This window comes from Symphalangus syndactylus, chromosome 9 (assembly GCF_028878055.3).
Source record: "Symphalangus syndactylus isolate Jambi chromosome 9, NHGRI_mSymSyn1-v2.1_pri, whole genome shotgun sequence".
Taxonomy (NCBI): Eukaryota; Metazoa; Chordata; class Mammalia; order Primates; family Hylobatidae; genus Symphalangus; species Symphalangus syndactylus.
This window is the reverse complement of record NC_072431.2, coordinates 136,216,810-136,240,354: the sequence shown is the minus strand read 5'-3', so window position 1 is coordinate 136,240,354 and position 23,545 is coordinate 136,216,810. Positions and strand designations below refer to the sequence as shown.

The 23,545-nt window shown below is 38.4% G+C and overlaps 1 long non-coding RNA gene across 3 annotated transcripts in view; it reads left to right on the top strand.

Annotated features, from left to right (window-relative positions):
- LOC129490444 (uncharacterized) overlaps positions 1-23,545 on the top strand; it is a 153,983-nt gene that overhangs the window by 31,394 nt on the left and 99,044 nt on the right. For all 3 annotated transcript variants that reach the window (XR_010113773.1, XR_010113774.1, XR_010113775.1), the window contains exons 2-3: positions 8,993-9,088; positions 13,691-13,766. This is a non-coding gene — a long non-coding RNA (uncharacterized lncRNA). The remainder of the gene's footprint in view (positions 1-8,992; positions 9,089-13,690; positions 13,767-23,545) is intronic.

The following is a 23,545-nucleotide window of genomic DNA, read 5'->3' as shown; positions in this document are numbered from 1 at the left end:
TCTTCTTTATTAGTCTGGCTAGTGGTCTATTTTGTTAATCGTGTCAAAAAACCAGCTCCTGGATTCATTGATTTTTTTAAGGGTTTTTCATGTCTCTACCTCCCTCAGTTCTGCTCTGATATTAGTTATTTCTTGTCTTCTGCTAGCTTTTGAATTTGTTTGCTCTTGCTTCTCTCGTTCTTTTAATTGTGATGTTAGAGTGTCTATTTTAAATCTTTCCCACTTTCTCATGTGGGCATTTAGTGCCATAAATTTCCTTCTAAACACTGCTTTAGCTGTGTCCCAGAGATTCTGGTACGTTGTGTCTTTGTTCTCATTGGTTTCAAAGAACTTATTTATTTCTGACTTAATTTCATTATTTACCTAGGAGTCATTCAGGAGCAGGTTGTCCAGTTTCCATGTAGTTGTGCAGTTTTGAGTGAATTTCTTAATCCTGAGTTCTGATTTGATTGCACTGTGGTCTGAGAAACTGTTTGTTATGATTTCCATTGTTTTGCCTTTCCTGAGGAGTGTTTTACTTCCAATTATGTGGCTGATTTTAGACTAAGTGCAATGTAGTGCTGAGAAGAATGTACATTCTGTTGATTTGGAGTGGAGAGTTCTGTAGCTGTCTATTAGATCCGCTTGGTCCGGAGCTGAGTTCAAATCCTGAATATCCTTGTTAATTTTCTGTCTCACTGATCTGTCTAATTTTGACAGTGGGGTATTAAAGTCTCCCACTATTATTGTGTGGGTGTCTAAGTCTCTTTGTAGGTCTCTAAGATTGTGGTTTATGAATTTGGGTGCTCCTATATCGGTGCATATATATTTAGGATAGTTAGCTCTTCTTTTTGGATTGATCCCTTTACCATTATGTAATGCCTTTCTTTGTCTTTTTTAATGTTTGTTGGTTTAAAGTCTGTTTTATCAGAGACTAGAATTGCAACCCTGCTCTTTTTTTCCTTTCCATTTGCTTGGTAAATATTCCTCCATCCCTTTATTTTGAGCGTATGTGTGCCTTTGCACATGAGATGTGTCTCCTGAATACAACACACCTATGGTCTTGACTCTTTATCCAATTTTCCAGCCTGGGTCTTTTAATTGCGAGATTTAGCCCATTTACATTTAAGGGTAATATTGTTATGTGTGAATCTGATCCTGTCATTTTGATGCTAGCTGGTTATTTTCCCCATTAGTTGATGCAGTGTCTTCATAGTGTTGATGTTCTTTACATTTTGGTTTGTTTTTTCAGTGGCTAGTACTGGTTTTTCCTTTCCATATTTCGTGCTTCCTTCTGGATCTCTTGTAAGGAAGGCCTGGTGGTGACAAAATTCCTTAGCATTTGCTTGTCTGTAAAGGATTTTATTTATCTTTTGCTTATAAAGCTTAGTTTGGCTGGATATGAAATTCCGGGTTGAAAATTCTTTAAGAATGTTGAATATTGTCCCCCACTCTCTTCTAGCTTGTAGGGTTTCTGTAGAGAGATCCACTGTTAGTGTGATGGGCTTTCCTTTGTAGGTAACCTGCCGTTTGTCTCTGGCTGCCCTTAACAATTTTTCCTTCATTTCAACCTTGGTGAATCTGATGATTATGTGTCTTGGGGTTGCTCTTCTTGACGAGTATCTTTGTGGTATTCTCTTTTTTTCCTGAATTTGAATGTTGGCCTGTCTTGCTAGGTTGGGGAACATTGGCCTGTCTTGCTAGGTTGGGGAATTTCTCCTGGATAATGTCTTGAAGAGTGTTTTCCAACTTGGTTTCATTCTCCCTGTCACTTTCAGGTACACCAATCAAACACAGGTTTGGTCTTTTCACCTAGTCCCATATTTCTTGGAGGCTTTGTTCATTCCTTTTCACTCCTTTTTTCAAATCTCGTCTTCATGCTTTATTTCATTAAGCTGACCTTCAATCTCTGATATCCTTTCTTCCGCTTGGTCGCTTCGGCTATTGATACTTGTGTACGCTTCACAAAGTTCTTGTGCTGTGTTTTTCAGTTCCATCAGGTCATTTATGTTCTTTTCTAAACTGGTTATTCTAGTTAGCAATTCCTCTAACCTTTTTTCAAGGTTCTTAACTTCCTTGCATTGGGTTAGAACATGCTCCTTTAGCTTGGAGCAGTTTGTTATTACCCACCTTCTAAAGCCTACTTCTGTCAATTCATTAGACTCATTCTCCATCCTGTTTTGTTCCCTTGCTGGCGAGGAGTTGTGATCCTTTCTAGGAGAAGAGGCATTCTGGTTTTTGGAATTTTCAGGCTTTTTGCACTGGTTTTTCCTCATCTTTGTGAGTTTATCTACCTTTGGTCTTTGATGCTAGTGACCTTCCGATGGGGTTTTTGTGTGGATGTCCTTTTTGTTGATATTGATGCTATTTCTTTCTGTTTGTTAGTTTTCCTTCCAATAGTCAGGCCCCTCTTCTGCATGTCTGCTGGAGTTTGCTGTAGGTCCACTCCCGGCCCTGTTTGCCTGGGTATCACCAGCAGAGGCTGCCGAATAGAAAAGATTGTTGCCTGTTCCTTCCTCTGAAAGTTTTGTTTCAGAGATGCACCCGCCAGATGCCAGCCAGGGCTCTCCTGTATAAGGTGTCTGTAGACCCCTGCTGGGAGGTGTCTCCCAGTCAGGAGGCACAGGGGTCAGGGAACCACTTGAGGAGGCAGTCTGTCCCTTAGTAGAGCTTGAGCGCTGTGCTGGGAAATCTGCTGCTGTCTTCAGAGCCAGCAGGCAGGAATGTTTAAGTCTGCTGAAGCTACTCCCACAGCTGCCCCTTCCCCCACGTGCTCTGTCCCAGGGAGATGGGAGTTTGAACTATAAGCCCCTGACTGGGGCTACTGCAATTCTTTCAGAGATGCCCTGCCCAGAGAGGAGGAATCTAGAGAGGCAGTCTGGCTACAGCAGCTTTGGGGAGCTGTGGTGGGTTCTGCCCAGTCTAAACTTCCAGGTGGTTTTGTTTACCCTATGAGGGGAAGACCACCTACTCAAGCCTCAGTAATGGCGGACGCCCATCCCCACACCAAGCTTGAGCATCCCAGGTTGACTTCAGACTGCTGTGCTGGCAGCGAGAATTTCAAGCCAGTGGATCTTACCTTGAAGGGCTCCATGGGGATGGGATTGGATCACTTGGCTCCCTGGCTTCAGCCCCCTTTCCAGGGGAATGAATGGGTCTGTCTTGCTGGCATTCCAAGCACCACTGGGGTATGAAAAAAAAACTCCTGCAGCTAGCTCAGTGTCTGCCCAAATGGCCACCCGGTCTTGTGCTTGAAACCCAGGGCCCTGGTGTTGTAGCCACCGAGGGAATCTCCTGGTCTGTTGGTTGTGAAGACCGTGGGAAAAGCATAGTATCTGGGTCAGAAGGCACCATTCCTCATGGCACAGTCTTTCACAGCTTCCCTTAGCTAGGGGAGGGGGTTCTGCAACCCCTTGTGCTACCCAGGTGAGGCGACACCCCACCCTGCTTCAGCTCGCCCTCCGTGTGCTGTACCCACTGTCTAACCAGCCCCAGTGGGATGAGCCGGGTACCTCAGCCAGAAATGCAGAAATCACCTGCCTTCTGCATTGATCTCACTGGGAGGTGAAGACCGGAGCTGTTCCTATTTGGCTGTCTTGCCCAGGAATCCAGCTTTCCCTATTATTAATATTGTGCATTAATGTGGCACATTTGTTATAATTGATGAGCCAATATTGATACAGTATTATTAACTAAAGCCATCATTTACGTTAAGGTTCATTCTTTGTTTTGTACATTCTATGGATTTTGACAAGTGTTTTGTAACATGTATCCATAATTACATTATCATACAGAGTACAGTCAAGCATCAATACTTTCTGAGAAATGCATCGTTTGGAGATTTCCAAGTTGTGTGAACATCATAGCGAGTACTTTACACAAACCCAGTTGATATAACCTACTGCACACCTGGTATATGATATAGCCTATTGCTCCTAGGCTATAAACCTGTACAGCAGGTTACTGTACGGAATACCATAGGCAATTACAACACAGGGTAAGTATTTCTGTTTCTAAACATATCTAAACATAGAAAAGGTACAGCAAAAATATGGTATAAAAGGTAAAAATGGTGCACCTGAATAAGGCACACACCATGAATAGAATGTGCAGAACTGGAAGTTGCTCTGGGTGAGTCAGTGAGAGAGTATAAGTGAATATGGAAGTCTAGGATATTACTGTACACTACTGTAGACTTTATCAACCCTGTACACTTAGGCTACATTAAATTTATTTAATTTTTTCTTCAATAATAAATTAATCTTAGCTTACTGTGATTCTTTTAGTTTATAAACCTTTTGGTTGGGTGCAGTAACTCATACCTATAATTCCAGCATTTGGGAGGCTGAACCAAGAGGATCACTTGAGCCCAGGAGTTCGAGACCAGCCTGGGCAACATGGCAAGACCTGGTCTCACCTGGTCTCTACAAAAATTACAAAAATTAGCCACGTGTGGTGGCAGGCACCTGTAATCCCACCTACTCGGGAGGCTGAGGCAGGAAGATCACTTGAGCCTGGGAAGGTCGAGGGTGCAGGGAGCCATGATCACGCCACTGCACTCCAGCCTGGGTAACAGAGTGAGACCCTGTCTCACAAAACAACACAAAAGAAAACCCTTGTAATTTTTAAAAAACTTTTTGGCTCTTTTGTTATAACACTTAGCTTAAAACACACATACATTGTACAGCCATACAAAAATCTTTATATTCTTATTCTACAAGATTTTTCTACTTTTTTAATGTTTAATTATTTTAACTTTTTATACATTTTTGTAAAAAATGAAAATAAAACATGAACACAAACATTACTCTAGGCCTACACAGGGTCAGGATCACTAATATAATTGTCCTCCACCTCCATAGTTTGTCCCACTGGAAGATCTTTGGAGGAAATAACACACATGAAGCTGTCATCTCCTGTAATAACAATGCCTTTTTCTGGGATATCGCCTGAAGAACCTGCCTGAGGCCATTTTACAGTTAACTTTTAAAAAATATGTAAATAGGAGTACACTCTAAAAAAGCAATAAAAAGTATAGTATTGTAAATACATAAATCAGTAATATAATAATTTATTATCATTATTGTGTATTTTGTACTATACATAATTGTATGTGCTATACCGTTACACAGCTGGCAGTGTAGTAGGTGTGTTTACACCGGCATCCCTGCAAACACATCACTACAAACATGTGAGTCATGTGTTGTGCCACAACATTGGGATGGCTGTGATGTCACTAGGCAATAGAAATTTTTCAGCTCCGTTATAATATTATGGGACCACCTTGGTGCTATATGTGGTCTGTCATTGATGAAAACATTATGCGGTGTATGATTGTTCCACCGTTATAAACGCCTGCGTTCGTTTTCCCAAAACCTGCCAACCACTGATCTTTTCACTGTCTCCATAGTTTTTTCCTTTTCCAGAATGTCATGTAGTTGTCATATAGTTGTAGCATGTTACCTTCTCAGGTTGTCTCCGTTCACTTAGCAATATGCATTTAAGCTTTCTTTATGTTTTTTGCATGGCTCAATAGCTCGTTTCTTTTTAATGATTAATAATATTTCATTGTATGGATGTACTACAGTTTGTTTACCTATTGAAAGACATCTTGATTGCTTCCAGATTTAGGTAATTGCTATAACTTTTGTGTTTGAATTTTATATTGACAGAAGTTTTCAACTGATTAGGGTAAATATGCCTTTTTCAAGAGACACAGCATGTGACATGAAGTGCTTTCCCTAAGCCTTCCTGGCAGTTAGAAATGGCGCAGTAGCATCATAAGTTTGCTTCACATTTTCACTGGAGCCAGTGTTGGATTTGCAGGGGTTTCTAAATGTACAGTAGTACTTAAGAACCCACATAAAGGCTGGGCACGGTGGCTCACACCTGTAATCCCAGCACTTTGGGAGGCGGAGGCAGGTGGATTACGAGGTCAGGAGTTCAAGACCAGCCTGGCCAAGATGGTGAAACCCCATCCCTACTAAAAATACAAAATACAGTGGCGGGTGCCTATAATCCCAGCTACTCAGGAGGCTGAGGCAGGAGAATCGTTTGAACCCAGGCAACAGAGGTTGCAGTGAGCCAAGATTGCACCACTGCATTCCAGCCTGGGTGGCAGAGTGAGACTCTGTCTCAAAAAACAAAAACAAAAAAAGAACCCTCATAAGTAGTGGGCTCAAGGACCAGTTCACTGGTACCTATAGCTCTCATCCCTCCTTATCCAAGAAGTTTCTAGCGGGACAAAGGGGATGTAGTTTCCGTGCAGAAACTTCAGAGAGAGTCACCCATTAGGGATAAGGGAATGCAAAGGTAGCATCTCTAAAGGTCTCTGACACCAGGAGGCTCTGGTAGTATGAGCCCAGCAGTTATCTGATGGCCATGAAATGTGCTCATGATGCAGCCAGTTGCTGAACACCGTCATTGACAGGAACCAGATTGGGTGAAGACAAAAGTAGTCAGAGCCAATGAAGGGCAGATCCCAGACTTTAAGAGGAGATGACAGCTCAGGCGTAGTCACTCACGCCTGTAATCCTAGCACTTTGGGAGCCTGAGACAGGTGGATCACCTGAGGTCAGGAGTTCAAGACCAGCCAGGCCAACATGGCAAAACCTCGTCTCTACTAAAACTACAAAAATTAACTGGGCGTGGTGGCGCACAACTGTAGTACCAGCTACTCGGGAGGCTGAGGCAGTAGAATCGCTTGAACCTGGGAGGCAGAGGTTATAGTGAGCCGAGATTGCACCACTGCACTCCAACCTGGGCAACACAGCAAGACTCCATCTCAAAAAAAAAAAAAGGAGATGCCAGTCTGGGACCTTGTTTTCAAATCAGACAAACGTCCTCACAGAAATCAATCAGATGTCTTGAAAGACAAGGCAGGCAAAATATCCACGTGGGTTCCTGAAGCCCTGTCTCGCCCTCACAAGGACACAATTGCTTCCCTTTTCAATGTCGACTTTGTCTCTGGAAATAGGAAGAGAGGAGGGAAACAGACCTGATGACAGGAATGTGAAATTTGCTTAAATGGATACACACCTGAAATGGTCTGAGACACTTCTAAATGGCATGCTTAGGTACCTCCCTTCCAGCCCTTTGTATCTGCCTGTAGCTGGAAATGGGGGCCCATACCCGAAAGGAAGTTTAGATCATTGAAGAAGGAAGAGGAGTGGGGGGAGAGAGGAAAAGGATGAGGAATTTTTTTTTCCAATCTAAGAGAATTTGTTATATTTTTGCTCCACAATATGGGTTATATTATATAACATATTTTGTATAAAAATGTCTTGTGGAATAGTAAGATGGGAAGCACTACTTGAAGGACAGAAGCCAGGGACTTCTCACCTGGAAAGCAACGCACTCCTGCAATTAATGGTTGGGAACGGTCAGTGTGTGTTTCAATCGCAGCATCCTCACTTATTTTAAACAAAGTAATTAACCTGACTAAGCATTTGATTACTTAGCTATAAAATAAAGATACTACTAATATCTACTTAATGGACTGCTTTGATATTTAATAAGAGATGCATGTAAATCTTCCAGCACAGTGCTTAATAACAAGAATTATTAAGCTCTAAACTTTATGCCAAGTAACTTTGTATAAGTCACATGGGCTATTTGACTCTAAATTTTCACATATGTAATAAGAATTACTGCTTCTTTTACAGGGTAGTTGTAAGGATTGAATGGGATAACTAAATAATGGGTGAGTGCATAGTATATACTGAAGTCATATTAGCTTTCCCCTCTCATCTCTTAATAACATCTAGAATAGTGCAATACTTACAATACTACTTACAACTCTTAAAGATCTATTGAGAAACTACTTACTTCTATTTCTGAAATTGTTGGTCTCTTTATTGAATTCTATACCTGAGGAGACTCAATTAATGACACCAGGGTTGAGTCTTGTCAGCTTTAAGAAGGAAGTACATGTGTATTTTGTATGCCTTTATTTCTTTCAGCATATTTTTTCATCCTTCCTCACTCATACCTCCCTTCACTTTCCAGAGTTCCCATTTCAGCCCCATCTAGGCCTACAGACCCTGTACGTGCTGGGTCACCATAACTCTTCTCCTGTTGAATCTTTTGCTTTGAGGGCGTTCTCCTCTGCTGACAAATGGATGGTTAGTAACCTGAAAAATGGATCCCTCTTGGGTTCTTAATGGCCGATAATGGGTTAATTCACATGTCATTATTTCTCTCCAGGTGTTACAATTTAACAGGATACTCTGGTAGCTTGTGTGCTTTAACCCATAGGAATAATTTCTTTTATAGTCCCATTACCATTCTTGAGTGCTAATAATGAAATATTTTTAGATTAGACAATCACTTGGGGCCCCTCATGTCACACTCAGAGCTGTCTACTCTGCTAACACATAGTAAACCCTGATCAGGACAGTATAAACACTGGTATCCTAGAGACTTGGAAATGTTAACTTATCTCCATTACATTGGGCCCGGGGAGTGGCGTGGGCGCTGCAAGCATAAGGCCAAATAAAAAAAGTTTATTAAGTGAACATAATTTTTCCAACCCATAGATAAAATTCTGCCCTCAAATCCTTACTGGAGCTCTACGTTTAATATTGGAAACCTAAGAATATTATAAAATTCTTCTTTAAAGTAGACATTTCACAAAGGAAGTAAGGACAATATTATGTGTTCGCTGTCAATATACTCTATTCTTATTTAAGTCAACATTGCCCAGTGGTTGCACCTGGAATTTGGGATATTAAAATACAGTCTCTACTCGGGAGGCTGAGGCACGAAAATCGCTTAAACCCAGGAGGCAAAGGTTGCAGTGAGCTGAGATCGCGCCACTGCACTCCCACCTGGGCGACAAAGTGAGATCCTGTCTCAAATAAATAAATTAAATTAAATTAAATTAAATCTCAAATCTGTGGTGTTATTACAGGGTTTTAATGTTTATAATCTTCATTCTTTCCATGAAATGTAAGTGTTATTACCATTTGTTCTCACCTATTCTTAACAAAACTACTCTGGCTTCTTTACACAGAAAAAAAGAAAACAGCTCCTGTTGCCTTTTGCCTCTCATCCAGAAAGGCATCCATCTGCCTTTCTAATATCTCTTCATCCTGTCAGGCCACAAATGGTGAGTCCTTCTATCTCTGATGAGTTGCTGACACTGAGTTGCTGTTTAAAGAAAACTGTAAGAAGGTTATATCCTAGAACTGATCCAGGATATCACCTCCTGGCTTAAAATATTTGAAAACTCCCTTCTCAGTTGTGAATCCATTTACTTACCAGTATTTGTCGTTCCCATGTATTCATAAGGCAACATGCTAGAAACCACAGTGGATGCAAAAAGTCATTAATTTCCTGAATAGCTCTTAATAATCTATTGGAAAGGCGAGGTATACACGATGTTACTGGGATTTTTCTCTATATCAGGCTAGCAAACTACAGGCCATGAGTTTGCCCATGGCCTGCTTTTATATGGCTCAAGAGCTAAAAAAGCTTTTTATATTTTTAAAAGGTTATAAAAAACAAAATAAAACAAACAATATATGACATAGACTATAAGTGAAACACAGAGCCTGAGATATTTACCATCTGGCCCTTTACAGAAAAAGGTGCCTATCTCTGCTCTACACAGTTCTGGATGTAACTAACAGGATGTAGTTCATCCCCAAAAGCAAATACTGGAGAACATTCTCATGGGCCCCATATAAACACACATAGCTCAACCTTCTTCTTGATGTATTTCTAGTGGTCTCATATGCTTCTCTGTATCTTGAGAGAGCATTTGCCTTGGTGATGTCTCCCAATGCTGACTTGTGAAGAGGGACAATTGCAGCAGAATGGTCCTAGCACCCTTAACCAGTAGTAGTGTCTAAAGCATAGAAGCTGGATGAAGTTATGGTCATCAGTGTTTGAGAAAAGGGAAACCCCCAGCATGACGCCTCTCCTCTACATCCTGCTTAGCAGGAGCCCAAATGATTGGAGCTCTTAGTCGTCAGCTCTCATTTGTCATATCAGCCATATTCCAGGTGCTAGGTTTCAGCACCTGTTCCACCACAGAATTTCTGCTGTCTTGCCCAGGAGTGAGATTCTCACTGCAAATGTGGGAAGGCTTCTATTTATACCCACAGTCCTATATTCACATCCTTTCTTCTAAATCTAGTTGACTAAAGAATATTGGCTTGCAGTGGGCTCTAAATTCAAATCCATTACTTAATCCTTAAAAATCAGAAGATGTCATGTAATGCATGAAAGATCTTTATGAAGATCTGCCAGAGCCCTAATCTGGTACAGCCGAGTAATAACTCCATGGGCTCTACAAATGGCCATTGTATCAGCCAATTCCTGTTACCTGCTAGACCCTGAGACTGAGTTTCCAGTGCCACAGATCATCTTAATGGGGCTTGTCTCACTTGTTTACAGTTACCTCCTTGGCCTCTATGAATATTTGAGTTTGTAACTCCTATTTTAAATCCTTAAAATGCAAAAGATCCACTTTACACCCCTTAGGTTGGCTACTGTCAAACAAACAAACAAACAAACAAACAAAACAGAAGATGTGTTGGCAAGGATGGAGAAATTGCCACCCTTGTGCACTGCTAGTGGGAATATAAAATGGTGCAGCCTAGCCAGTATGGAAACAGTTTGGCAGTTCCTCAAAAAATTAAAAATAGAATTACCATAGGATCCAGCAATTCCACTTCTGGCTATATATGCCAAAGAATTAAAAGCAAGAACTTGAGCAGATACTTGTACACCCATGTTTATAACAGCATTATTTATAGTAGCTAAAATGTGAGAGCAACCCAAGGGTCCATTGACAGATGAATGAATATATATATATATATATATTAGAATTCTACCCAGCCTCAAAAAGGAAGGAAATTCTGACACATGCTACAACATGGATAAACCTTGAAGATACTACGCTAAGTGAAATAAGCCAGTCATGAAAGGATAAATATTGTGTGATTCCACTTGTATGAGATAACTAGAGTAATCAAATTCATAGAAACAGAAGGTAGAATGGTGGTTGTCAGTAGCTAGAGGAAGGTGGAAATAGGGAATTATTGTTTAATTGGTACAGACTTTCAATTTTGCAAGATGAAAAAAGTTCTGAAAATGGATGGTGGTGATGGTTGCACAACAATTTGAGTGTATTAATGCCACTGTACTGTACACTTAAAATGGTGAAGATGTTAAATTTTATGTTATGTGTATTTTAGCACAATTTCAAAGAATACAAACGATCACCTTCTTAGGATTTCTGTTCCTTTCTTGAAAAGAATGAAGTTACATCTGGACTATCCCACTTACTAACTGCATGATCTCAGACCACACATTCTCTCAATTAAAAAAATGCATTTATCTACCTATACGGTAATTTTTTTTTAGTGAGAATTAAGTAAGTTTCTATGGTTAAGTGACTTGTAAGTGGTAAGCCACATTCCAGGTAGGGAATAAATGTCATGTGAGTGCCACACGTGAGTGAAAAAATTGCCTGGAGCTGTGATGACTTCCAGTGAGCATCATAAAGGAGGCTTTTATGAAGAACCTAGCATTTGGGCTGACCTTCAGAGAATGGTCAGAATTTGAAAAGGTACAGATATAGGGGAATATTTAAAGCACATGGAGAGGCATGTGTGTAAAGGGACTGAAGCAGACAAATAAATGGTGTATTTGAGCAAATAATCATGTTCGACCGGAGGATCAGGTGAAAAAGGTAGACCAACAGGAAGGGGCCAGATCATGAAAAGTCTTGAATGGTTGCCTAAGAAATTTGAACTTTGATTTAGTAGATAATGAGAAGCCATTGTTTTTTAAGCAGAAGGTTTAGTGGAGCTTTATAAGTATTACTGAAGAGGTATACAGAATAGATTGAACTAAAGATAGACTGAAACAAAGGAAACTAATTAAAAGGCTCCAGAAATGTTCTAGTCATGAGCTAATCAGGACTACACTAAGATGCTGGCAGAAGAAATAAAAAGAAAAGGATACAAGTCCTAATGCCAAATCAGTAAGAAAGTCTTAGAACTCTTTGATACCTTACAACTGATGGAAGGCCTGTAGTAATTTTAAATCTCTCTAACAGGTGCTTCCAAAACCAAGCTTACATATCCAGCCCACACTTCTATTCCAGGCTTCAGAATCATGTATCCTTCTGCCTTTTGAATATTGTCAAATGAATGTTCTCCAGGTCCTTTAAATTAAAGATGTTCGTTCTTGAACTTATAAACCTTTTTATTCTCCAGCTTTCTGATTTTTTTTTTCTTTTCTCTTTTTTTTTTTTATTTGAGACAGAGTCTCTCGCTCTGTCGCCCAGGCTGGAGTGCAGTGGCGCAATGTCGGCTCACTGCAGGCTCTGCCCCCGGGGGTTCACGCCATTCTCCTGCCTCAGCCTCTCCGTGTAGCTGGGACTACAGGCGCCCGCCACCACGCCCGGCTAATTTTTTGTATTTTTAGTAGAGACGGGGTTTCACCATGGTCTCGATCTCCTGACCTCGTGATCCGCCCGCCTGGGCCTCCCAGAGAGCTGGGATTACAAGCGTGAGCCACCACACCCGGCCTCTCTGATTTTTAAAAGAAATAACACATACACTCTTTTCTGTTATTAAAAAAGTAACATTTTTTTGCTGAACATTTAGAAACATCATCACAGTGCAGAAACTAAAACAAAACTTAATACTAATTCTACCCCCAAAACATATATATATGTGTGTGTATGTGTGTTTATTTGATAAATGTATTTGGTAAACATATTTAAAGTCTTTTATACATATAATTAACTTTGAAAATAAAAATTAGCATTGAATTCTTCATGCTATTTTGTAACTTAAAAAAAAATTTTTGTGACCTACTATTATTGTCAAATGATACATCAAGACCATTCTCCCCATCTCTGTCATTAACCCTATGATCTTAAGTAAATCCATGTCCAGTGTTCTTAACTGTGGAATGGGTATGCTAATACATAACTCACTGCATTGCTGTAAGGCAGTGGTTCCTAAACTTTGCTGCATATTAGAATCACCTGGAGAGCTATTTAAGAACCCCAAAGTTCAGGTCACAATTCAGAATCTGGGCATAAGAACTAGACATGAATGACTTTTGTCTCTTTAGGTGATTCCAATATACAGCAAAGTAAGGGAACCAAATTTCTAAGGTTTAAAATGAGATAACATAAAAACCTGGCATGCAGAAGTCACTCAATAATACATGTCCTTTCCTGAATGTCTGCTATGTTCCCACACTGCACTAGCATTCTGTATTCATTACTTCATTTAACTCTCACCACATCCCTATGAGGTTTCATTATTCTACTTTTACAAAGTAGGGAATTGAATCTTAGATTGATTAAGAAATTTACTCAGTGCCACACAGGTAAGGAAGCATGATTCAAACCCCCGTCTACCAGATCGAAAAGTCCACACCATTTTACCACACTGCATTAGACTACAGAAATATTACTTTTTTATTTTTTCCTTCTAGCTTCTTCAATCCTATCTAAGCCATTTTATCATAATGCTTTTCTAGCTGATTAAGTTGCATCTAAAGAAAAATTAAGTCTGTATTTTGTGTGGTTTTTATTCATACATTCTGAAATTTTACTAATTCACATTTTTAGCCAAAGAAAATGAGGATTGATATTTGTGGTAGAATAAAATTGTGAATGTCTATTTGATATATTATGTTAATTGAGCTTAAAATGTGGGTTTTATCCCTTTACCTATAGGCTCGTTGACCATGAACAAATTAGAAGCAGTTTTATTCATGGATTACACCTAAAGCCCTATTCAGCCCTTCTTTAGGTATGTAACATTTGCTATAAGAGACTCTGCATTGGCTTAAAGCAAACTAATCATCATCATCATCAGAAAATTAACTGCACATGTATACACATTTTACATACATATATAGTTGTTTTGAAAGAGACAAAATTCCTGGCTACACCATGATTATAATGAGAACTCTAATCATGACTCTGCTCTAATGAGTTGTTAGTGTAGTACCTCCATCTGTGGGTACTTAAGGAATCCTGTCAATTTTTATCATGTAGTAAGACACAGTCAAATTATTTCCATAACTTTGGAAGTTACTCATTCCACATTTTCTTTATTATTTTTCGGCATTTGAGCCTATTTTATTGCTCTGACCAAATGTCTATATCTTGATAGCAAAAACATTTGCTTTCTTCTCATCTGACTTGATATTTTTGGAAGAACAAATTGACAATTCCCATGAATGATTCTGAGTTAGCAGGAGAGCATCTGCTGCAGAATAGCTCTTCCTCTTTTGAAGTTCACTGAGAAGCTAATTTCATTATTTTAAAAGCAAAAGTATTACCAGATCTGAGGTGACAGTAAAAGGAATCTAGAGTCAAAGTCTTGATCACTCACAACCAGAAACCGTAAATCATTAATGTTTAGTTGGTAGATGCTAACAAGTGCTATCCACAATAATAATGCATGTCCATAAACATCACTCCTGAACTGGCCTATCTTGTATTCACTTACTTATTTGGTCTTGACATTGTCTTTTATAACTGACACTCAGGATGGGTTCTGTTTTTGAAAATATTAAATAGTGGGAAAAGAGACATACACATCTGCTGCATTTAAAAATGCTTTCATATTAAAATTGGTAAAATCTTTTCAAAGGGATTGTCCTTACCCACTTAGTAATGATGCCTGGGTTTATTTCTTCATTGTTCATTCTGTGAATTTTCTTAATCCAATTTTCAGCATTCCTTTAGTGGTCCATTGTTGCTACATGTGTACTTTATTGACTGAGTTTTTAAAAGATGCATCTATCATTAAAGATCTTTGGCAATATGTTCAAAAATGTTAAAATGCTGGGCATAGTAAAATTACAAAGGCAACATAAGCCAGATTGAAAAATATCTTGCCAAATAGTATTTCTCAGCAAGCCATTTGGAGAGACTAAATTAAAAAAAATAATTGATACCTTGATGAAAAATATAATTTCTCCCTTCCTCCTTTTCTTAACATTAGTGTTCTTGTATCCACGCTGATTTCTATATGGCTACAATTCTAAAATATTCCTGGCATTTGTATGCAGTTGCATATAAATGTTTGTCTTTAGAGAATCAAAAGGAATTGAGAAGTTCTTAGTGACATAAATTATCTTTAGAAAATTAATTTAGAGTTCTTTTATAACCACTGGGCTCTAAAACTAGGTGCTTTTACCAAAGTAAGGTGAAGGGAGTGGACAATTTTCTTAGTGAACAATCCAGTATCTTTCTGAGTTTCCCCTTGAGGAAAAGCCATACTTCAGTGGTTGCTAACAACTACACTCCACCTTTGTGACTGCCAGAAGAGAGAACATCTTTGCCTAGTTTAGGTAACAGGATGGGTGTTGGGGTGGGGAGAAACCTATTTAGATAGGATGGGCAGAGAATGCCTCTGAGGTAGCAAATTTAAAAAGTGAGTTCTGAAGCAAGAAAATGAGCAACCAATGTGAAATGTGGTGTGGGGTGGTGGTGGAGAATTTTTCAGGCAAAAGGGAACGCAAATAGAAAGGACCCCGGGGAAAGAGGGTCCTATATTTGAGGAATGGGCAGTATATCAGTGTGTCTACAATGAAATGGTAAAGGAAGGGGTGGTACAAGCAAGTGTGTAATGGGCAAGACACAACATTACGGGCTTTGTAAAAATAGTAAACAGGTCAAATTTCATTTATTCAATTTTAAGCAGAGCAGTGGCATGATTTAACTTGAGTTTTAAAAAGATTTCTCTGACCACCACTAGAGTATAAATCAGAAGAGGCATGACCAATGAAAAAGCTATTAAAAAACAGAAATGACCAAAATGGATTCAAGAAGATAATTGTAGAACAAATCACAAAGGTTAAAGATTGATTGTTTTTCAAAAAGCACCAGGCACAGATGGTGTTAGAGATGAATTCTTTATGACCATTAGTGAATATATAATTATTTTTAATGTACCAATTCTAGTCTGTAGAGAAACGTGAAAACCTGAATAAAGTTAGAATAGCCTTAATTTTAAAAACTGTCAAAGATAACAGAAACAATCTTTGTACTTTTTGAAAGGGAGGTATCTATCAAGATAATCCAATCTACCAAATATTATAGGGAAAAATTATAATTTTGTTAATGATTGCCATAGATGTGTTTGATAAAATTCACTAACCACTCAAAAAAAAAACACCTACGTAAATTAGGAATAAAAGAAAATTCCCTGATGGATCTTGAAAGCCGTACAAGGAGGTAATGTGAACAAGCTGACCTGCTGCTACAAAAAATTGGATTCTCTAACTGTCCAGGCTGGGTTGTACCTGACATGTACAATTTGAATGCAGTCCAATGCCAAAATCTACTCTTGACTTTTACTTCAAGACCCAGCAGAGCTGGCTGTACTCACGCAAAGCTGATGCTCTGAGAGCCAGTGCTTTACTCTTCCTGGCTTGGCCATGCACAGCTCCTTAGCCCAGGGGCTGGGGGCATTTCCCAGGTAGTTTAGGAACAGCCTCTTCCCTTTTCCTTCCTCTAGCAGAACGGGGTTTTCAGGGGCTTGACCAGCCAGAGTTTCTCAATCTAGGCACTATTGACATTTTAGGCCTGATACTTTGTTGTGAGGAGTGTTTATCCATTGTAGGATATTTAGCAGCATCCCTGGCCTTTATCCACTAGATGCACACACCTTCTCCACTCTCAATAGGCTCCCCTGACCACTGCCATTCAGTTGTGACAACCAAAAATGTCTCTAGACATTGCTAACTGTCCCTGAGGGACAAAATCACCTCAGTTAAGAAATGCTAGGCTAGAAAACAATGTCATAACTGTGTCATAATTTATGCTTTTATATTATTGCATTTACCAGTAAATTCTCAGCTGGGGCAGCCCGGAAAGGGAAACTGCCTGTGTCAGTCAGCTCAAGCTGCCACAAAAAATACCATAGATTTCGTGGCTTAAACCATAGACGTTTATTTTCTCATAATCCTGGAAGTTGGACGTCTGAGATCAGGAGGCTAGCATGGTCACATTCTGGTGAGGACGCTCTTTCTGGCTGGCAGATGGCCACCTTCTTACTATGTCCTCACACAGAGGAGACAGAGAAAGCTGGTATTTTCTCCTCTTCTTACAACAGTTCCTCTTCTGGTATCTCTTCCTCTTCTTATAAGGATACCAGCTCTATCAGACAAAGCTCCGTCCTTATGACCTCATTTAACCTTAATCATTTCCTTAAAAAATCTTTCTTCAATACAATCACATAGGCATTAGAGCTTCAACGTAATGCAGTTTGGGAGGACAGATTCAGTTCATAGCATTGCCTAAACAAGATTTTTAAAAGTCCTCTACCTAAACCCAACAACTATATTATATTCAGCAGCTGCTTTAAATTTTATCAGTAACAAGAGATGGATTTCTGCTATTATCACTATTTTTCAACACATTTTGGAGATTGATAAAGCTAGAAAATTAAAGGAGCAGTTTAAATATGAGAAATGAAAATACAGTACTATCTTTATTTGTAGTTGGTACGATTATGTACTTAGGAAATTCAAGATGTTCTGCTAAAAATCCATTCAAATTAATAAGATAATTGGGAAATGTGGCTGCCCAAATACAAAATTAATAGTTTCCCTCTCTATTAATATTATGCAATTAGAAATTGAAATGGGGAAATATCCCATTTATAATTAGAATAAAAAAGATAAATCACTTAAAATAAATTGAAGAATACAGAAGTTGGATCTAAATGATGAAAATGACATTTTATTGAAAGGTGTAAAATAAGACTAGAAAAGTGGAAGGATAATTTTTCCCATATTAATACATAAATTTATTGCAGTTCCAGTCAGAATCCCAACATGTTTTTGTTTTTCCAACTGGTAAATAATTTTAAAATTCATATGGAAAAAGAATGTGCAGTAACATTCCATTTAAAAAAAATTAAGGGTGGACTTACTTTGTTAGATATTAAAATCACCAGGAATCTACTGTAATCAAAACACTTTGTACTAGCACGAAAATAGACAAATAGATAATTTGTATATAATAAAAGCTAAAATGCATTTAGTAAGTAATAAAGCTGCCACTTTAATTTAGCAGAAGAAATTTTTTTTTCTCTTACAAGATAGCATAACTGGTTATTTATCTGAAGAAACAAAAGGATACCATGTTGGCAAAAAATATAATGTAAAAAATTATAAGAAAAACATATCAGAAAAAAAAATATGAGGATTTTAAAAAGTCTTTTCTTTCTTCTTTTTTTGAGACAGTCTTGCTCTGTCACCCAGGCTGGAGTGCAGTGGCGCAGTCTCGCCTCACTGCAAGCTCCAGCTCCCAGGTTCACGCCATTCTCCTGCCTCAGCCTCCCGAGTAGCTGGGACTACAGGGGCCCGCCACTACGCCCAGCTAATTTTTTGTATTTTTTAGTAGAGATGGGGTTTCACCGTGTTAGCCAGGATGGTCTCCATCTCCTGACCTCGTGATCCACCCGCCTCGGCCTCCCAAAGTGCTGTGATTACAGGTGTGAGCCACCATGCCGGGCCTAAAAAAGTCTTTAATCTTTTAAAGTGAGACAGTAAAGTATTGAAAACACATATAAAAAGCAGTAGTTTTGGTTATACTAAGTTAGGACATTTTTGTTCTGCTGCCATTGTTCAGGTAAGAGGTAAGATTAGTTACTATAACAGTGGCAGTAGAAATGAAGACAGGTAGAAAGATTTGATATATATTTTAAGGTGACAACAGGATTTTCAGATAGATTGGATGTGGGTTTAAAAGTGGGAAGAAAGTAGGATTGGATCCAGGTTTTGTGAGATAATTTTTAAGGAAAAATACAAAATTACACACATCAAATTAGATACAAAAGTATTTCTTTAGAATGAGAAAACAAACCACAACAAATGACAAATTTTAAAGAGCTGCCAAATACTATAAACATTACCACATTTTAAAAAATGACATACTATTTTTAATCAATCAACTGCTTTAAATATTTTGGCAGTAAATTCTTTGATATCGCCTTTTATATGACAATGATTTTATAAGATTATCTTCTAAATAAAGAATAGAAAGATAATTCAGTCTTTGTTTTAGCATGGTTGATCAGAATTTATTTTTTTATTTTTGAGAATTGGGAAGCAAAACATGTGACATCGTAAATAGATATACTATTTGTAGTATAGCCTTAACCTTGTGGTCTCCATCCACAAGGATGGAAATTTTGATCAATTCTATTCCATACAATTTTAATCTAAGAAAGCATGGATTATTTATAATGATATATATGTTACATGATTGAGTATATTTTTGGCAAGAGAACTTTTATTTTGCCTAGGTACCATAATGTTTCTAATGCTCCAGTATTGAGCTAAATAAATGCTCTGCTATTTAGCTAAATAAATGCTACATATTACATGTCTGATGATTGGAAGACTTTTCCACATACTAACTTCTGGCTCCTTAAATTTCAAGTTTTATTTTTCCTCTCTCTATCATACTGAGTAAGATTGGTCATGCTCATATTGCAAGACAACCAAAGGCCCTGAAACTCTGTGTCACAAATCTAGATGAGTCAGCGTAGTAGGCGGCTAGGAACTTTCCCAGAAGCTACTCTATAGAAGAATCAATAGCAATAATTTCATACAGGAGTGTCTGTGGACAACATAAGTTTATCCCATTAAACCTGAACTAACATTATCCCTGGCACAACTGCCTCTTAGCTAGATCTTGAAAGTGCGTGGGACAATGACCAGAGGAGAAAGTAACGGAGGGTAAATCATAGAAAAAAAGAGGCATAGTCTTAACTAATTGCACTTAAAATATGCTACTTTTGCAAATTTTACAAAAACATGTGACCATGTGAATTCATTCAGGTTCCAGGGTCCTGCAAGTGATGGGCATTGAAACCAAAGCTTCATTAATTCTTGGTAAATTCACTTCTGGTTGACAGAGGGAAGAATCATACATCATTCCTAGGTTTCTGGCTTGAGTAACTCAAGTCAGACTCTTGTGTAAAACACTTTATTCGAGGTTTATGCCATTTACTTAGAAAACCAAGTTTTCTGATTGGCACCAGGAAAGAGAATCCTGCCACAGCAAGCTGCCTGACCCAGGAAGCTTCTCCTCTGTGGGCCAGATACTTCTTTCTTCTATGTAGAGGCACCAGACAATCTGATCCAGGGAAACTTTTTCTGCCCCTTCATGTAGCACCATCACTGGCATGAGATAAATCAAGCAGGTGAAAATAGTACAATGAGAGCCTTGAAAATTCAATTGTAATTGGAACCACAACCTATAAAAGTAGGCAAGGATCTGCATGCTAAACCTAAACTAGGTGACTGGCTGCTAAAATAAAGTGTTTAAATAGAATCCAGAGTCTCCCAAAATAATAGCCAAAATTTTAGGCTACAATTCAAAAAAAAAAATCATCCAATACTAAGAACCAGAAAAATCACAGCTAGAATGAAAAAAGACAATAAACTAACACCATTCAAGATGAATCAGACATTGGAATTAACCCACAAAGATTTTAAGCTGCCATCCTAACAATGTTTCAAAAAGCAATAACAAATTCTGTTGAAACAAATGAAACAATGTAAAGTCACAGAAAAGAAACAGAAGGTATAAAAAGAGAATGACGTACAAAATATAGAAGTAAAAACTTGCTGAAAATCTCAATAGTAGGATGGAGAGATGGAGGTGACAGAGATACAATCAATAAACTTAAGGACAGATTAATATTATCTACCCAATCTGAACAACATAGAGAAATAGAGCACCCCCCACCCAAATAAAAACTAAACATAAGCTCAGGGAAATTTGGAAGAATAACATAAAACCCAATACTGGGTTATTGGGGGTATTTATTATATTATTGGGTTAACAGAAAAAAGAGTGGACTAAAAGAGTATTTTAAGAAAGAGTGGTTTGGCTGGGCACAGTGGCTCACACCTGTAATCCCAGCACTTTGGGAGGCCAAGGCAGGTGGATCACTTGTACCCAGGAGTTTGAGACCAGCCTGGGCAACATGGTGAAACCCTATCTCTACAAAAAAAGTATAAAAATTAGCCAGCCACGGTGGTGCATGCCTGCAGTCCCAGCTACTCGGGAGGCTGAGGCAGGAGGATTGCTTGATCCTCAAAGGTCAAGGCTGCAGTGACTGGAGACTGTGCCACTGTACTCCAGCCTGGGTGACAGAGAAAAAAAACAAAAGTAAGAAAAGAAATAGTGATTTGTCTCCCAAATTTGATAAAAATAAATAAAAACAAAATAAAATTTTTTTAAAAATTCCTATATATTTAAGAACCTGAGTGATAGGTTTGGATATTTGTTTCCACCCAAATCTCATGTTGAATTGTAATCCTCAATGCTGGAGGTGGGGCCTGGTGGACGGTGTTTGGATCATGGGGGTGGATCCCTCATGACTTGATGCTGTCTTCACAATAGTGAGTGAGTTCTTGCAAGATCTGGTTATTAAAAAGTGTGTGGCACCTCTCCCCACAGTCTCTCTCACTTGCTCCTCCTTTCATCATGTGACGTGCCTGTTGCCCCCTTGCCTTCTGCATTCATTGAAAGCTCCATGAGGTTTGACCAGAAGCTGCGCAGATGCCAGCACCATGTTTCCTGTAAAGCCTGCAGAACCTTGAGCCAATTAAACCTCTTTTCTTTATAAATTACTCAGTCTTAGGTATTCCATTATAGTAATGCAAGAGTGGCCTAATGCAGAAAATTGGTACCAGGACTGGGTCATCGCTATAATGATTTCTAAAAATGTGGAAGAAGCTTTGGAACTGGGCAACAAACAGAGGTTGGAAGAGTTTGGAAAGCTCAGAAAAAGTGTGTAGCACCCTCCCCATCTCTCTTGCTTGTTCCTGCTCTCATCATGTGAAGTGCTTATTCCCCCTTTGCCTTCTGCCATAATTGAAAGCTCCCTGAGATTTCACCAGAAGCCAAGCCAATGCCAGCACCATGCTTCCTGTAAAGCCTACAGAACCTTGAGCCAATTAAACCTCTTTTCTTTATAAATTACCCAGTCTCAGGTGTTCCTTTATAGCAATGCAAGGACAGACTAATACACTGAGAAACCAAAAATAGGACAAACTGAAATCCATGCCAAGGCATATTAAATTTCTGAGAAACACAGCAAAAAATCTCAAAAGAAACCAGAGAACAACAGTATGTTACCAACTGGGGAGTACCAATTTGAATGACAGTTTATTTCTTATCTGCAACCATGCTGGCCAGAAGGCTTGACACATTTTTCAAGTGCTGAAACAAAATAGTTGTCAATATTAAATTTTATATTCAGCAAAACTATCCTTCAGGAATGAAGTGAAAATAAAAACATTCTCAGATAAAAGAAAATGGAAAGAATTTGTGGCTAGCACACCTGCTCTTCAAGAATAGCTAAAGATTTTCTTCAAACAGAAAGAAAATGATAAAATAATCAATTTTGAGCATAAGGAAAAAGAAAAAGCATTGTAATGAACAGAAATATGAGTACAAGCTCACACCTGTAATCCCAGCTACTCGAGAGGCTGAGGCCAAGAGCGTTGCTCGAGCCCAGAAGTTTGAAGCATCAGTGAGCTATGTTCACACCACTGCACTCCAGCCCAGGTAACAAAGCGAATCACCATCTCAAAAAAAAAAAAAAAAAAAGAAAAACAGATGTGGGTACATACACTAGACTATCCTCATGAATATTTTAAATCATATTCAGTGATTGAAACAAATAACACCGTCATATACCCAAGACAATGCTGTTCTGAAGTGGGGAGGGTAAAGGGAACTAAACAGAAGGAAGGTTTCTATACTTGACTCAAAGTAATAATGAAATGTTGACACCAGTAGACTGTAATAAGTCACATATATATTTTTAATACCCAGATCAATTGCAATGAGAACTATACAAAGAGATAACGCTTAAAAGCACTATAAATAAATCAACATAGAGTACCAAAAAATGTTTAAGTAATCTGTAGGAAGTCATAAAAGAAAACCAGAGGAATAAGAACCACAAGAAACAAATAGAAAACAAATAATAAAATGGCAAATTACCTTAAATGCAGATGGTCTAAATATGCCAATTAAAAATAAATAAAAAATATAACCCAGTTATTTTCTGTTTATAATAAACTCACTCAAAATTCAACAACGTAGGTTGAAAATAAAAGGCTGAAAAAATATACCTTGCAGATATTAATTTTTAAAAAGCAGGAGTATCTATATTAATATCAGATAAAGCAGACATTATAGCAAAGAATATTATTAGAGGCCAAGAGACACCTTACATAATGATAAAAGAATCAATTCTCCAGGAAGTCTTAACCATCCTAATGTGCATATACCAAACAGCAGAATCTCAAAAATACATGAAATAGAAATCAAAAGAGCTGAAAGAGAAAGACAAATTCACAGTTACAGTTAGGTCTCTAATACCTATCTCGGCAAGCATAAAACTAATAGAAAATCAGCAAGGAAATAGAAGACTTGAACAATGTAATAAACCAACAAAAAATTGACATCTATAGAACACTCTACCCAGCAAGGGCAGAATGGACATTTTTTTCAAGTGCCCATGGAACATTTACCAAAATA